We start from the raw sequence: 17,865 nt of genomic DNA, 5'->3' as shown, positions 1-17,865 counted from the left end.
GTCTCAGTGGGAATATCAGTCTCCTCTCACTGGGAATATCTATTCTGTCTCGCTGGGAATGTCAGTCTCCTCTCACTGGGAATATCAGTCTCCTCTCACTGCGAATATCTACTCTGTCTCAGTGGGAATATTAGTCTCCTCTCACTGGGAATATCAATTTGTCTCACTGGGAATATCAATCTCCTCTCACTGGGAATATCAGTCTCTTCTCACTGGGAATATAAGTCTCCTCTCACTGGGAATATCTATTTTGTCTCACTGGGAATATCAGTCTCCTATCACTGGGAAAATCAATCTCTTCGCACTGGGAATATCAGTTTCCTATCACTGGGAATATCTACTCTGTCTCACTGGGAATATCTATTTTGTATCACTGGGAATATCAGTTTCCTCTCACTGGGAATATCAGTCTCTTCTGACTGGGAATATCTATTCTGTCTCAGTGGGAATATCAGTCTCCTCTAACTGGGGATATCTATTCTGTCTCACTGGGAATATCAGTCTCCTTTCACTGGGAATATCAGTCTCCTTTCACTGGGAATATCAGTCTCCTTACACGGGGAATATCTATTCTATCTTACTGGGAATATCAGTCTCCTTTCACTGGGAATTTCAGTCTCCTGTCACTGGGAATATCTATTCTGTCTCACTGGGAATATCAGTCTCCTCTCACTGGAAATATCTATTCTGTCTCAATAGGAATATCAGTCTCCTGTCACTGGGAATATCAATACTGGCTCACTGGGAATATTAGTCTCCTCTCACTGTGAATATCAGTCTCCTCTCACTTGGAACATCTATACTGTCTCACTGGGAATAGCAGTCTCCTCTCACTGGGAATATCATTCTCCTTTCACTGGGAATATCAGTCTCCTTTCACTGGGAATATCTATTCTGTCTCAATAGGAATATCAGTCGCCTTTCACTGGGAATATCTATTCTGTCTCACTGGGAATATCAGTCTCCTCTCATTGGGAATATCTATTCTTTCTCATTGGGAATATCAGTCTCCGCTCACTGAGAATATTAGTCTCTTCTCACTGGGAATATCAGTCTCCGATCACTGGGAATATCTTTTCTTTCTCACTGGGAATATCAGTCTACTCTCACTGGGAATATCAATCTCCTCTCACTGGGAATATCTATTCTGTCTCACTTTTAATAACAGTCTCCTTTCACTGGGAATATCAGTCTCCTCTCACTGGGAATATCTGTCTCCTTTCACTGGGAATATCTATTCTGTCTCATTCGGAATATCAGTCTCCTCTCACTGGGAATGTCTATCTGTCTCACTGGGAATATCATTCTCCACTCACTGGGAATCTAAATATCCTCTCAGTGGGAATATCTATTCTGTCTCACTGTGAATATCAGTCTCCTTTCACTGGGAATATCAGTTTTCTCTCACTGGGAATATCAGTCTCCACTCACTGGGAATAGCAGTCTCCTTTCACTGGGTATATCATTCTCCTTTCACTGGAAATATCTTTTCTTTCTCACTGGGTATATCAGTCTTCTCTCACTGGGAATATCATTCTCCTCTCACTGGAAATATCTATTCTGTCTCACTGGGAATATCAGTCTCCTCTCACTGGGAATATCTATTCTGTCTCACTGGGAACAGCAGTCTCCTCTCACTGGAAATATCTATTCTGTCTCATTGGGAATATCAGTCTCCTCTCTCTGGGAATATGTATACTGTCTCACTGGGAAAATCAGTCTCCTCTCACTGGGAATATCTATTCCGTCTCACTGGGAATATCAGTCCCCTCTCACTGGGAATATCATTCTCCTTTCACTGGGAATATCTATTCTGTCTCAATCGAAATATCCGTCTCCTCTCATTGGGAATATCTATTCTGTCTCATTGGGAATATCAGTCTCCTCTCAATGGGAATATCTATTCTGTCTCAGTGGGAATATCAGTCTCCTCTCACTGGGAATATCTATTCTGTCTCGCTGGGAATGTCAGTCTCCTCTCACTGGGAATATCAGTCTCCTCTCACTGCGAATATCTACTCTGTCTCAGTGGGAATATCAGTCTCCTCTCACTGGGAATATCAATTTGTCTCACTGGGAATATCAATCTCCTCTCACTGGGAATATCAGTCTCTTCTCACTGGGAATATAAGTCTCCTCTCACTGGGAATATCTATTTTGTCTCACTGGGAATATCAGTCTCCTATCACTTGGAAAATCAATCTCTTCGCACTGGGAATATCAGTCTCCTATCACTGGGAATATCTACTCTGTCTCACTGGGAATATCTATTTTGTCTCACTGGGAATATCAGTTTCCTCTCACTGGGAATATCAGTCTCTTCTGACTGGGAATATCTCTTCTGTCTCAGTGGGAATATCAGTCTCCTCTAACTGGGAATATCTATTCTGTCTCACTGGGAATATCAGTCTCTACTCACTGGGAATATCAGTCTCCTTTCACTGGGAATATCAGTCTCCTTTCACTGGGAATATCAGTCTCCTTACACGGGGAATATCTATACTAACTTACTGGGAATATCAGTCTCCTTTCACTGGGAATTTCAGTCTCCTGTCACTGGGAATATCTATTCTGTCTCACTGGGAATATCAGTCTCCTCTCACTGGAAATATCTATTCTGTCTCAATAGGAATATCAGTCTCCTGTCACTGGGAATATCAATACTGGCTCACTGGGAATATTAGTCTCCTCTCACTGTGAATATCAGTCTCCTCTCACTTGGAACATCTATACTGTCTCACTGGGAATAGCAGTCTCCTCTCACTGGGAATAACATTCTTCTTTCACTGGGAATATCAGTCTCCTTTCACTGGGAATATCTATTCTGTCTCAATAGGAATATCAGTCGCCTTTCACTGGGAATATCTATTCGGTCTCACTGGGAATATCAGTCTCCTCTCACTGGGAATATCAGTCTAATTCACTGGGAATATGTATTCTATCTCACTGGGAATATCAGTCTCCTTTCACTGGGAATATCAATCTTCTGCCGCTGGGAATATCTATTCTGTCTCACAGGGATTATCTATTCTGTCTCACTGGGAATATCATTCTCCTCTCACTGGAAATATCTATTCTGTCTCACTGGGAATATCAGTCTCCTCTCACTGGGAGTATCTATTCTGTCTCAGTGGGAATATCAGTCTCCTCTCTCTGGGAATATGTATTCTGTCTCACTGGGAATATCAGTCTCCTCTCACTGGGAATATCTATTCTGTCTCACTGGGAATATCAGTCCCCTCTCACTGGGAATATCAGTCTCCTCTCACTGGGAATATCAGTAGCCTTTCAGTGGGAATATCTATTCTGTCTAACTGGGAATATCAGTCTCTTCTCATTGGGAATATCAGCCTCCTCTCACCGGGAATACCTATTCTGTCTCAGTGGGAATATCAGTCTCCTCTCATTGGGAATATCTAATCTGTCTCCGTTGGAATATCAGTCTCCTCTCACTGGGAATATCAGTCTCTTCTCACTGGGAATATCAGTCTCCTCTCACTGGGAATATCTATTCTGTCTCGCTGGGAATGTCAGTCTCCTCTCACTGGGAATATCAGTCTCCTCTCACTGCGAATATCTACTCTGTCTCATTGGGAATATCAGTCTTCTCTCACTGGGAATATCAATTTGTCTCACTGGGAATATCAATCTCCTCTCACTGGGAATATCAGTCTCTTCTCACTGGGAATATAAGTCTCCTCTCACTGGGAATATCTATTTTGTCTCACTGGGAATATCAGTCTCCTATCACTGGGAAAATCAATCTCTTCGCACTGGGAATATCAGTCTCCTATCACTGGGAATATCTACTCTGTCTCACTGGGAATATCTATTTTGTCTCACTGGTTATATCAGTTTCCTCTCACTGGGAATATCAGTCTCTTCTGACTTGGAATATCTATTCTGTCTCAGTGGGAATATCAGTCTCCTCTAACTGGGAATATCTATTCTGTCTAACTGGGAATATCAGTCTCTACTCACTGGGAATATCAGTCTCCTTTCACTGGGAATATCAGTCTCCTTTCACTGGGAATATCAGTCTCCTTACACGGGGAATATCTATTCTATCTTACTGGGAATATCAGTCTCCTTTCACTGGGAATTTCAGTCTCCTGTCACTGGGAATATCTATTCTGTCTCACTGGGAATATCAGTCTCCTCTCACTGGAAATATCTATTCTGTCTCAATAGGAATATCAGTCTCCTGTCACTGGGAATATCAATACTGGCTCACTGGGAATATTAGTCTCCTCTCACTGTGAATATCAGTCTCCTCTCACTTGGAGCATCTATACTGTCTCACTGGGAATAGCAGTCTCCTCTCACTGGGAATATCATTCTCCTTTCACTGGGAATATCAGTCTCCTTTCACTGGGAATATCTATTCTGTCTCAATAGGAATATCAGTCGCCTTTCACTGGGAATATCTATTCTGTCTCACTGGGAATATCAGTCTCCTCTCACAGGGAATATCAGTCTCCTCTCACTGGGAATATCTATTTTGTCTCACTGGGAATATCAGTCTCCTATCACTGGGAAAATCAATCTCTTCGCACTGGGAATATCAGTTTCCTATCACTGGGAATATCTACTCTGTCTCACTGGGAATATCTATTTTGTATCACTGGGAATATCAGTTTCCTCTCACTGGGAATATCAGTCTCTTCTGACTGGGAATATCTATTCTGTCTCAGTGGGAATATCAGTCTCCTCTAACTGGGGATATCTATTCTGTCTCACTGGGAATATCAGTCTCCTTTCACTGGGAATATCAGTCTCCTTTCACTGGGAATATCAGTCTCCTTACACGGGGAATATCTATTCTATCTTACTGGGAATATCAGTCTCCTTTCACTGGGAATTTCAGTCTCCTGTCACTGGGAATATCTATTCTGTCTCACTGGGAATATCAGTCTCCTCTCACTGGAAATATCTATTCTGTCTCAATAGGAATATCAGTCTCCTGTCACTGGGAATATCAATACTGGCTCACTGGGAATATTAGTCTCCTCTCACTGTGAATATCAGTCTCCTCTCACTTGGAACATCTATACTGTCTCACTGGGAATAGCAGTCTCCTCTCACTGGGAATATCATTCTCCTTTCACTGGGAATATCAGTCTCCTTTCACTGGGAATATCTATTCTGTCTCAATAGGAATATCAGTCGCCTTTCACTGGGAATATCTATTCTGTCTCACTGGGAATATCAGTCTCCTCTCATTGGGAATATCTATTCTTTCTCATTGGGAATATCAGTCTCCGCTCACTGAGAATATTAGTCTCTTCTCACTGGGAATATCAGTCTCCGATCACTGGGAATATCTTTTCTTTCTCACTGGGAATATCAGTCTCCTCTCACTGGGAATATCTACTCTGTCTCAGTGGGAATATCAGTCTCCTCTCACTGGGAATATCAATTTGTCTCACTGGGAATATCAATCTCCTCTCACTGGGAATATCAGTCTCTTCTCACTGGGAATATAAGTCTCCTCTCACTGGGAATATCTATTTTGTCTCACTGGGAATATCAGTCTCCTATCACTGGGAAAATCAATCTCTTCGCACTGGGAATATCAGTCTCCTATCACTGGGAATATCTACTCTGTCTCACTGGGAATATCTATTTTGTCTCACTGGGAATATCAGTTTCCTCTCACTGGGAATATCAGTCTCTTCTGACTGGGAATATCTCTTCTGTCTCAGTGGGAATATCAGTCTCCTCTAACTGGGAATATCTATTCTGTCTCACTGGGAATATCAGTCTCTACTCACTGGGAATATCAGTCTCCTTTCACTGGGAATATCAGTCTCCTTTCACTGGGAATATCAGTCTTCTTACACGGGGAATATCTATTCTAACTTACTGGGAATATCAGTCTCCTTTCACTGGGAATTTCAGTCTCCTGTCACTGGGAATATCTATTCTGTCTCACTGGGAATATCAGTCTCCTCTCACTGGAAATATCTATTCTGTCTCAATAGGAATATCAGTCTCCTGTCACTGGGAATATCAATACTGGCTCACTGGGAATATTAGTCTCCTCTCACTGTGAATATCAGTCTCCTCTCACTTGGAACATCTATACTGTCTCACTGGGAATAGCAGTCTCCTCTCACTGGGAATAACATTCTTCTTTCACTGGGAATATCAGTCTCCTTTCACTGGGAATATCTATTCTGTCTCAATAGGAATATCAGTCGCCTTTCACTGGGAATATCTATTCGGTCTCACTGGGAATATCAGTCTCCTCTCACTGGGAATATCAGTCTAATTCACTGGGAATATGTATTCTATCTCACTGGGAATATCAGTCTCCTTTCACTGGGAATATCAATCTTCTGCCGCTGGGAATATCTATTCTGTCTCACAGGGATTATCTATTCTGTCTCACTGGGAATATCATTCTCCTCTCACTGGAAATATCTATTCTGTCTCACTGGGAATATCAGTCTCCTCTCACTGGGAGTATCTATTCTGTCTCAGTGGGAATATCAGTCTCCTCTCTCTGGGAATATGTATTCTGTCTCACTGGGAATATCAGTCTCCTCTCACTGGGAATATCTATTCTGTCTCACTGGGAATATCAGTCCCCTCTCACTGGGAATATCAGTCTCCTCTCACTGGGAATATCAGTAGCCTTTCAGTGGGAATATCTATTCTGTCTAACTGGGAATATCAGTCTCTTCTCATTGGGAATATCAGCCTCCTCTCACCGGGAATACCTATTCTGTCTCAGTGGGAATATCAGTCTCCTCTCATTGGGAATATCTAATCTGTCTCCGTTGGAATATCAGTCTCCTCTCACTGGGAATATCAGTCTCTTCTCACTGGGAATATCAGTCTCCTCTCACTGGGAATATCTATTCTGTCTCGCTGGGAATGTCAGTCTCCTCTCACTGGGAATATCAGTCTCCTCTCACTGCGAATATCTACTCTGTCTCAGTGGGAATATCAGTCTCCTCTCACTGGGAATATCAATTTGTCTCACTGGGAATATCAATCTCCTCTCACTGGGAATATCAGTCTCTTCTCACTGGGAATATAAGTCTCCTCTCACTGGGAATATCTATTTTGTCTCACTGGGAATATCAGTCTCCTATCACTGGGAAAATCAATCTCTTCGCACTGGGAATATCAGTCTCCTATCACTGGGAATATCTACTCTGTCTCACTGGGAATATCTATTTTGTCTCACTGGTTATATCAGTTTCCTCTCACTGGGAATATCAGTCTCTTCTGACTTGGAATATCTATTCTGTCTCAGTGGGAATGTCAGTCTCCTCTAACTGGGAATATCTATTCTGTCTAACTGGGAATATCAGTCTCTACTCACTGGGAATATCAGTCTCCTTTCACTGGGAATATCAGTCTCCTTTCACTGGGAATATCAGTCTCCTTACACGGGGAATATCTATTCTATCTTACTGGGAATATCAGTCTCCTTTCACTGGGAATTTCAGTCTCCTGTCACTGGGAATATCTATTCTGTCTCACTGGGAATATCAGTATCCTCTCACTGGAAATATCTATTCTGTCTCAGTAGGAATATCAGTCTCCTGTCACTGGGAATATCAATACTGGCTCACTGGGAATATTAGTCTCCTCTCACTGTGAATATCAGTCTCCTCTCACTTGGAGCATCTATACTGTCTCACTGGGAATAGCAGTCTCCTCTCACTGGGAATATCATTCTCCTTTCACTGGGAATATCAGTCTCCTTTCACTGGGAATATCTATTCTGTCTCAATAGGAATATCAGTCGCCTTTCACTGGGAATATCTATTCTGTCTCACTGGGAATATCAGTCTCCTCTCACAGGGAATATCAGTCTCCTCTCACTGGGAATATCTATTTTGTCTCACTGGGAATATCAGTCTCCTATCACTGGGAAAATCAATCTCTTCGCACTGGGAATATCAGTTTCCTATCACTGGGAATATCTACTCTGTCTCACTGGGAATATCTATTTTGTATCACTGAAAATATCAGTTTACTCTCACTGGGAATATCAGTCTCTTCTGACTGGGAATATCTATTCTGTCTCAGTGGGAATATCAGTCTCCTCTAACTGGGGATATCTATTCTGTCTCACTGGGAATATCAGTCTCCTTTCACTGGGAATATCAGTCTCCTTTCACTGGGAATATCAGTCTCCTTACACGGGGAATATCTATTCTATCTTACTGGGAATATCAGTCTCCTTTCACTGGGAATTTCAGTCTCCTGTCACTGGGAATATCTATTCTGTCTCACTGGGAATATCAGTCTCCTCTCACTGGAAATATCTATTCTGTCTCAATAGGAATATCAGTCTCCTGTCACTGGGAATATCAATACTGGCTCACTGGGAATATTAGTCTCCTCTCACTGTGAATATCAGTCTCCTCTCACTTGGAACATCTATACTGTCTCACTGGGAATAGCAGTCTCCTCTCACTGGGAATATCATTCTCCTTTCACTGGGAATATCAGTCTCCTTTCACTGGGAATATCTATTCTGTCTCAATAGGAATATCAGTCGCCTTTCACTGGGAATATCTATTCTGTCTCACTGGGAATATCAGTCTCCTCTCATTGGGAATATCTATTCTTTCTCATTGGGAATATCAGTCTCCGCTCACTGAGAATATTAGTCTCTTCTCACTGGGAATATCAGTCTCCGATCACTGGGAATATCTTTTCTTTCTCACTGGGAATATCAGTCTCCTCTCACTGGGAATATCAATCTCCTCTCACTGGGAATATCTATTCTGTCTCACTTTTAATAACAGTCTCCTTTCACTGGGAATATCAGTCTCCTCTCACTGGGAATATCTGTCTCCTTTCACTGGGAATATCTATTCTGTCTCATTCAGAATATCAGTCTCCTCTCACTGGGAATGTCTATCTGTCTCACTGGGAATATCATTCTCCACTCACTGGGAATCTAAATATCCTCTCAGTGGGAATATCTATTCTGTCTCACTGTGAATATCAGTCTCCTTTCACTGGGAATATCAGTTTTCTCTCACTGGGAATATCAGTCTCCACTCACTGGGAATAGCAGTCTCCTTTCACTGGGTATATCATTCTCCTTTCACTGGAAATATCTTTTCTTTCTCACTGGGTATATCAGTCTTCTCTCACTGGGAATATCATTCTCCTCTCACTGGAAATATCTATTCTGTCTCACTGGGAATATCAGTCTCCTCTCACTGGGAATATCTATTCTGTCTCACTGGGAACAGCAGTCTCCTCTCACTGGAAATATCTATTCTGTCTCATTGGGAATATCAGTCTCCTCTCTCTGGGAATATGTATACTGTCTCACTGGGAAAATCAGTCTCCTCTCACTGGGAATATCTATTCCGTCTCACTGGGAATATCAGTCCCCTCTCACTGGGAATATCATTCTCCTTTCACTGGGAATATCTATTCTGTCTCAATCAAAATATCCGTCTCCTCTCATTGGGAATATCTATTCTGTCTCATTGGGAATATCAGTCTCCTCTCAATGGGAATATCTATTCTGTCTCAGTGGGAATATCAGTCTCCTCTCACTGGGAATATCTATTCTGTCTCGCTGGGAATGTCAGTCTCCTCTCACTGGGAATATCAGTCTCCTCTCACTGCGAATATCTACTCTGTCTCAGTGGGAATATCAGTCTCCTCTCACTGGGAATATCAATTTGTCTCACTGGGAATATCAATCTCCTCTCACTGGGAATATCAGTCTCTTCTCACTGGGAATATAAGTCTCCTCTCACTGGGAATATCTATTTTGTCTCACTGGGAATATCAGTCTCCTATCACTTGGAAAATCAATCTCTTCGCACTGGGAATATCAGTCTCCTATCACTGGGAATATCTACTCTGTCTCACTGGGAATATCTATTTTGTCTCACTGGGAATATCAGTTTCCTCTCACTGGGAATATCAGTCTCTTCTGACTGGGAATATCTCTTCTGTCTCAGTGGGAATATCAGTCTCCTCTAACTGGGAATATCTATTCTGTCTCACTGGGAATATCAGTCTCTACTCACTTGGAATATCAGTCTCCTTTCACTGGGAATATCAGTCTCCTTTGACTGGGAATATCAGTCTCCTTACACGGGGAATATCTATTCTAACTTACTGGGAATATCAGTCTCCTTTCACTGGGAATTTCAGTCTCCTGTCACTGGGAATATCTATTCTGTCTCACTGGGAATATCAGTCTCCTCTCACTGGAAATATCTATTCTGTCTCAATAGGAATATCAGTCTCCTGTCACTGGGAATATCAATACTGGCTCACTGGGAATATTAGTCTCCTCTCACTGTGAATATCAGTCTCCTCTCACTTGGAACATCTATACTGTCTCACTGGGAATAGCAGTCTCCTCTCACTGGGAATATCATTCTTCTTTCACTGGGAATATCAGTCTCCTTTCACTGGGAATATCTATTCTGTCTCAATAGGAATATCAGTCGCCTTTCACTGGGAATATCTATTCGGTCTCACTGGGAATATCAGTCTCCTCTCACTGGGAATATCAGTCTAATTCACTGGGAATATGTATTCTATCTCACTGGGAATATCAGTCTCCTTTCACTGGGAATATCAATCTTCTGCCGCTGGGAATATCTATTCTGTCTCACAGGGATTATCTATTCTGTCTCACTGGGAATATCATTCTCCTCTCACTGGAAATATCTATTCTGTCTCACTGGGAATATCAGTCTCCTCTCACTGGGAGTATCTATTCTGTCTCAGTGGGAATATCAGTCTCCTCTCTCTGGGAATATGTATTCTGTCTCACTGGGAATATCAGTCTCCTCTCACTGGGAATATCTATTCTGTCTCACTGGGAATATCAGTCCCCTCTCACTGGGAATATCAGTCTCCTCTCACTGGGAATATCAGTAGCCTTTCAGTGGGAATATCTATTCTGTCTAACTGGGAATATCAGTCTCTTCTCATTGGGAATATCAGCCTCCTCTCACCGGGAATACCTATTCTGTCTCAGTGGGAATATCAGTCTCCTCTCATTGGGAATATCTAATCTGTCTCCGTTGGAATATCAGTCTCCTCTCACTGGGAATATCAGTCTCTTCTCACTGGGAATATCAGTCTCCTCTCACTGGGAATATCTATTCTGTCTCGCTGGGAATGTCAGTCTCCTCTCACTGGGAATATCAGTCTCCTCTCACTGCGAATATCTACTCTGTCTCACTGGGAATATAAGTCTCCTCTCACTGGGAATATCTATTTTGTCTCACTGGGAATATCAGTCTCCTATCACTGGGAAAATCAATCTCTTCGCACTGGGAATATCAGTCTCCTATCACTGGGAATATCTACTCTGTCTCACTGGGAATATCTATTTTGTCTCACTGGTTATATCAGTTTCCTCTCACTGGGAATATCAGTCTCTTCTGACTGGGAATATCTATTCTGTCTCAGTGGGAATATCAGTCTCCTCTAACTGGGAATATCTATTCTGTCTAACTGGGAATATCAGTCTCTACTCACTGGGAATATCAGTCTCCTATCACTGGGAATATCAGTCTCCTTTCACTGGGAATATCAGTCTCCTTACACGGGGAATATCTATTCTATCTTACTGGGAATATCAGTCTCCTTTCACTGGGAATTTCAGTCTCCTGTCACTGGGAATATCTATTCTGTCTCACTGGGAATATCAGTCTCCTCTCACTGGAAATATCTATTCTGTCTCAATAGGAATATCAGTCTCCTGTCACTGGGAATATCAATACTGGCTCACTGGGAATATTAGTCTCCTCTCACTGTGAATATCAGTCTCCTCTCACTTGGAGCATCTATACTGTCTCACTGGGAATAGCAGTCTCCTCTCACTGGGAATATCATTCTCCTTTCACTGGGAATATCAGTCTCCTTTCACTGGGAATATCTATTCTGTCTCAATAGGAATATCAGTCGCCTTTCACTGGGAATATCTATTCTGTCTCACTGGGAATATCAGTCTCCTCTCATTGGGAATATCTATTCTTTCTCATTGGGAATATCAGTCTCCGCTCACTGAGAATATTAGTCTCTTCTCACTGGGAATATCAGTCTCCGATCACTGGGAATATCTTTTCTTTCTCACTGGGAATATCAGTCTCCTCTCACTGGGAATATCAATCTCCTCTCACTGGGAATATCTATTCTGTCTCACTTTTAATAACAGTCTCCTTTCACTGGGAATATCAGTCTCCTCTCACTGGGAATATCTGTCTCCTTTCACTGGGAATATCTATTCTGTCTCATTCGGAATATCAGTCTCCTCTCACTGGGAATATCTATTCTGTCTCATTGGGAATATCAGTCTCCTCTCACTGGGAATGTCTATTCTGTCTCAGTGGGAATATCAGTCTGCTCTCACTGGGAATGTCTATCTGTCTCACTGGGAATATCATTCTCCACTCACTGGGAATCTCAATATCCTCTCAGTGGAAATATCTATTCTGTCTCACTGTGAATATCAGTCTCCTTTCACTGGGAATATCAGTTTCCTCTCACTGGGAATATCAGTCTCCACTCACTGGGAATAGCAGTCTCCTTTCACTGGGTATATCATTCTCCTTTCACTGGAAATATCTTTTCTTTCTCACTGGGTATATCAGTCTTCTCTCATTGGGAATATCAGTCTCCTCTCTCTGGGAATATCTACTCTGAATCACTGGGAATATCAGTCTCCTCTCACTGGGAATATCAGTCTCCTTTCACTGGGAATATGTATTCTATCTCACTGGGTATATCAGTCTCCTTTCACTGGGAATATCAGTCTTCTGCCGCTGGGAATATCTATTCTGTCTCACAGGGATTATCTATTCTGTCTCACTGGGAATATCATTCTCCTCTCACTGGAAATATCTATTCTGTCTCACTGGGAATATCAGTCTCCTCTCACTGGGAATATCTATTCTGTCTCACTGGGAATAGCAGTCTCCTCTCACTGGAAATATCTATTCTGTCTCATTGGGCATATCAGTCTCCTCTCTCTGGGAATATGTATTCTGTCTCACTGGGAATATCAGTCTCCTCTCACTGGGAATATCTATTCTGTCTCACTGGGAATATCAGTCCCCTCTCACTGGGAATATCATTCTCCTTTCACTGGGAATATCTATTCTGTCTCAATTGAAATATCCGTCTCCTCTCGTTGGGAATATCTATTCTGTCTCATTGGGAATATCAGTCTCCTCTCAATGGGAATATCTATTCTGTCTCAGTGGGAATATCAATCTCCTCTCACTGGGAATATCTATTCTGTCTCGCTGGGAATGTCAGTCTCCTCTCACTGGGAATATCAGTCTCCTCTCACTGCGAATATCTACTCTGTCTCAGTGGGAATATCAGTCTCCTCTCACTGGGAATATCAATTTGTCTCACTGGGAATATCAATCTCCTCTCACTGGGAATATCAGTCTCTTCTCACTGGGAATATAAGTCTCCTCTCACTGGGAATATCTATTTTGTCTCACTGGGAATATCAGTCTCCTATCACTGGGAAAATCAATCTCTTCGCACTGGGAATATCAGTCTCCTATCACTGGGAATATCTACTCTGTCTCACTGGGAATATCTATTTTGTCTCACTGGGAATATCAGTTTCCTCTCACTGGGAGTATCAGTCTCTTCTGACTGGGAATATGTATTCTGTCTCAGTGGGAATATCAGTCTCCTCTAACTGGGGATATCTATTCTGTCTCACTGGGAATATCAGTCTCTACTCACTGGGAATATCAGTCTCCTTTCACTTGGAATATCAGTCTCCTTTCACTGGGAATATCAGTCTGCTTACACGGGTAATATCTATTCTATCTTACTGGGAATATCAGTCTCCTTTCACTGGGAATTTCAGTCTCCTGTCACTGGGAATATCTATTCTGTCTCACTGGGAATATCAGTCTCCTCTCACTGGAAATATCTATTCTGTCTCAATAGGAATATCAGTCTCCTGTCACTGGGAATATCAATACTGGCTCACTGGGAATATTAGTCTCCTCTCACTGTGAATATCAGTCTCCTCTCACTTGGAACATCTATACTGTCTCACTGGGAATAGCAGTCTCCTCTCACTGGGAATATCAGTCTCCTTTCACTGGGAATATCAGTCTCCTTTCACTGGGAATATCTATTCTGTCTCAATAGGAATATCAGTCGCCTTTCACTGGGAATATCTATTCTGTCTCACTGGGAATATCAGTCTCCTCTCATTGGGAATATCTATTCTTTCTCATTGGGAATATCGATCTCCGCTCACTGAGAATATTAGTCTCTTCTCACTGGGAATATCAGTCTCCGATCACTGGGAATATCTTTTCTTTCTCACTGGGAATATCAGTCTCCTCTCACTGGGAATATCAATCTCCTCTCACTGGGAATATCTATTCTGTCTCACTTTTAATAACAGTCTCCTTTCACTGGGAATATCAGTCTCCTCTCACTGGGAATATCTGTCTCCTTTCACTGGGAATATCTATTCTGTCTCAGTGGGAATATCAGTCTGCTCACACTGGGAATGTCTATATGTCTCACTGGGAATATCATTCTCCACTCACTGGGAATCTCAATATCCTCTCAGTGGGAATATCTATTCTGTCTCACTGTGAATATCAGTCTCCTTTCACTGGGAATATCAGTTTCCTCTCACTGGGAATATCAGTCTCCACTCACTGGGAATAGCAGTCTCCTTTCACTGGGTATATCATTCTCCTTTCACTGGAAATATCTTTTCTTTCTCACTGGGTATATCAGTCTTCTCTCATTGGGAATATCAGTCTCCTCTCTCTGGGAATATCTACTCTGAATCACTGGGAATATCAGTCTCCTCTCACTGGGAATATCAGTCTCCTTTCACTGGGAATATGTATTCTATCTCACTGGGTATATCAGTCTCCTTTCACTGGGAATATCAGTCTTCTGCCGCTGGGAATATCTATTCTGTCTCACAGGGATTATCTATTCTGTCTCACTGGGAATATCATTCTCCTCTCACTGGAAATATCTATTCTGTCTCACTGGGAATATCAGTCTCCTCTCACTGGGAATATCTATTCTGTCTCACTGGGAATAGCAGTCTCCTCTCACTGGAAATATCTATTCTGTCTCATTGGGAATTTCAGTCTCCTCTCTCTGGGAATATGTATTCTGTCTCACTGGGAATATCAGTCTCCTCTCACTGGGAATATCTATTCTGTCTCACTGGGAATATCAGTCCCCTCTCACTGGGAATATCATTCTCCTTTCACTGGGAATATCTATTCTGTCTCAATCGAAATATCCGTCTCCTCTCATTGGGAATATCTATTCTGTCTCATTGGGAATATCAGTCTCCTCTCAATGGGAATATCTATTCTGTCTCAGTGGGAATATCAGTCTCCTCTCACTGGGAATATCTATTCTGTCTCGCTGGGAATGTCAGTCTCCTCTCACTGGGAATATCAGTCTCCTCTCACTGCGAATATCTACTCTGTCTCAGTGGGAATATCAGTCTCCTCTCACTGGGAATATCAATTTGTCTCACTGGGAATATCAATCTCCTCTCACTGGGAATATCAGTCTCTTCTCACTGGGAATATAAGTCTCCTCTCACTGGGAATATCTATTTTGTCTCACTGGGAATATCAGTCTCCTATCACTGGGAATATCTACTCTGTCTCACTGGGAATATCTATTCTGTCTCAGTGGGAATATCAGTCTCCTCTAACTGGGAATATCTATTCTGTCTCACTGGGAATATCAGTCTCTACTCACTGGGAATATCAGTCTCCTTTCACTGGGAATATCAGTCTCCTTTCACTGGGAATATCAATCTCCTTACACGGGGAATATCTATTCTATCTTACTGGGAATATCAGTCTCCTTTCACTGGGAATTTCAGTCTCCTGTCACTGGGAATATCTATTCTGTCTCACTGGGAATATCAGTCTCCATTCACTGGAAATATCTATTCTGTCTCAATAGGAATATCAGTCTCCTGTCACTGGGAATATCAATACTGGCTCACTGGGAATATTAGTCTCCTCTCACTGTGAATATCAGTCTCCTCTCACTTGGAACATCTATACTGTCTCAATGGGAATAGCAGTCTCCTCTCACTGGGAATATCATTCTCCTTTCACTGGGAATATCATTCTCCTTTCACTGGGAATATCAGTCTCCTTTCACTGGGAATATCTATTCTGTCTCAATAGGATTATCAGTCGCCTTTCACTGGGAATATCTATTCGGTCTCACTGGGAATATCAGTCTCCTCTCATTGGGAATATCTATTCTTTCTCATTGGGAATATCAGTCTCCTCTCACTGAGAATATTAGTCTCTTCTCACTGGGAATATCAGTCTCCCCTCACTGGGAATATCTTTTCTTTCTCACTGGGAATATCAGTCTCCTCTCACTGGGAATATCAGTCTCCTCTCACAGGGAATATCTATTCTTTCTCACTTTTAATAACAGTCTCCTTTCACTGGGAATATCAGTCTCCTCTCACTGGGAATATCTGTCTCCTTTCACTGGGAATATCTATTCTGTCTCATTTGGAATATCAGTCTCCTCTCACTGGGACTATCTATTCTGTCTCATTGGGAATATCAGTCTCCTCTCACTGGGAATGTCTATTCTGTCTCAGTGGGAATATCAGTCTGCTCTCACTGGGAATGACTATCTGTCTCACTGGGAATATCATTCTCCACTCACTGGGAATCTCAATATCCTCTCAGTGGGAATATCTATTCTGTCTCACTGTGAATATCAGTCTCCTTTCACTGGGAATATCAGTTTCCTCTCACTGGGAATATCAGTCTCCACTCACTGGGAATAGCAGTCTCCTTTCACTGGGTATATCATTCTCCTTTCACTGGAAATATCTTTTCTTTCTCACTGGGTATATCAGTCTTCTCTCATTGGGAATATCAGTCTCCTCTCTCTGGGAATATCTACTCTGACTCACTGGGAATATCAGTCTCCTCTCACTGGGAATATCAGTCTCCTTTCAATGGGAATATGTATTCTATCTCACTGGGTATATCAGTCTCCTTTCACTGGGAATATCAGTCTTCTGCCGCTGGGAATATCTATTCTGTCTCACAGGGATTATCTATTCTGTCTCACTGGGAATATCATTCTCCTCTCACTGGAAATATCTATTCTGTCTCACTGGGAATATCAGTCTCCTCTCACTGGGAATATCTATTCTGTCTCACTGGGAATAGCAGTCTCCTCTCACTGGAAATATCTATTCTGTCTCATTGGGAATATCAGTCTCCTCTCTCTGGGAATATGTATTCTGTCTCACTGGGAATATCAGTCTCCTCTCACTGGGAATATCTATTCTGTCTCACTGGGAATATCAGTCCCCTCTCACTGGGAATATCATTCTCCTTTCACTGGGAATATCTGTTCTGTCTCATTCGAAATATCCGTCTCCTCTCATTGGGAATATCTATTCTGTCTCAGTGGGAATATCAGTCTGCTCTCACTGGGAATGTCTATTCTGTCTTACTGGGAATATCAGTCTCCACTCACTGGGAATCTCAATATCCTCTCAGTGGGAATATCTATTCTGTCTCACTGTGAATATCAGTCTCCTTTCACTGGGAATATCAGTTTCCTCTCAATGGGAATATCAGTCTCCACTCACTGGGAATAGCAGTCTCCTTTCTCTGGGTATATCATTCTCCTTTCACTGGGAATATCTTTTCTTTCTCACTGGGTATATCAGTCTTCTCTCATTGGGAATATCAGTCTCCTCTCTCTGGGAATATCTGTTCTGTCTCACAGGGATTATCTATTCTGTCTCACTGGGAATATCATTCTCCTCTCACTGGAATGATCTATTCTGTCTCACTGGGAATATCAGTCTCCTCTCACTGG

Source organism: Carcharodon carcharias (assembly GCF_017639515.1).
Source record: "Carcharodon carcharias isolate sCarCar2 chromosome 29 unlocalized genomic scaffold, sCarCar2.pri SUPER_29_unloc_1, whole genome shotgun sequence".
NCBI classification, from domain to species: domain Eukaryota; kingdom Metazoa; phylum Chordata; class Chondrichthyes; order Lamniformes; family Lamnidae; genus Carcharodon; species Carcharodon carcharias.
This window is presented reverse-complemented; position numbering follows the sequence as displayed.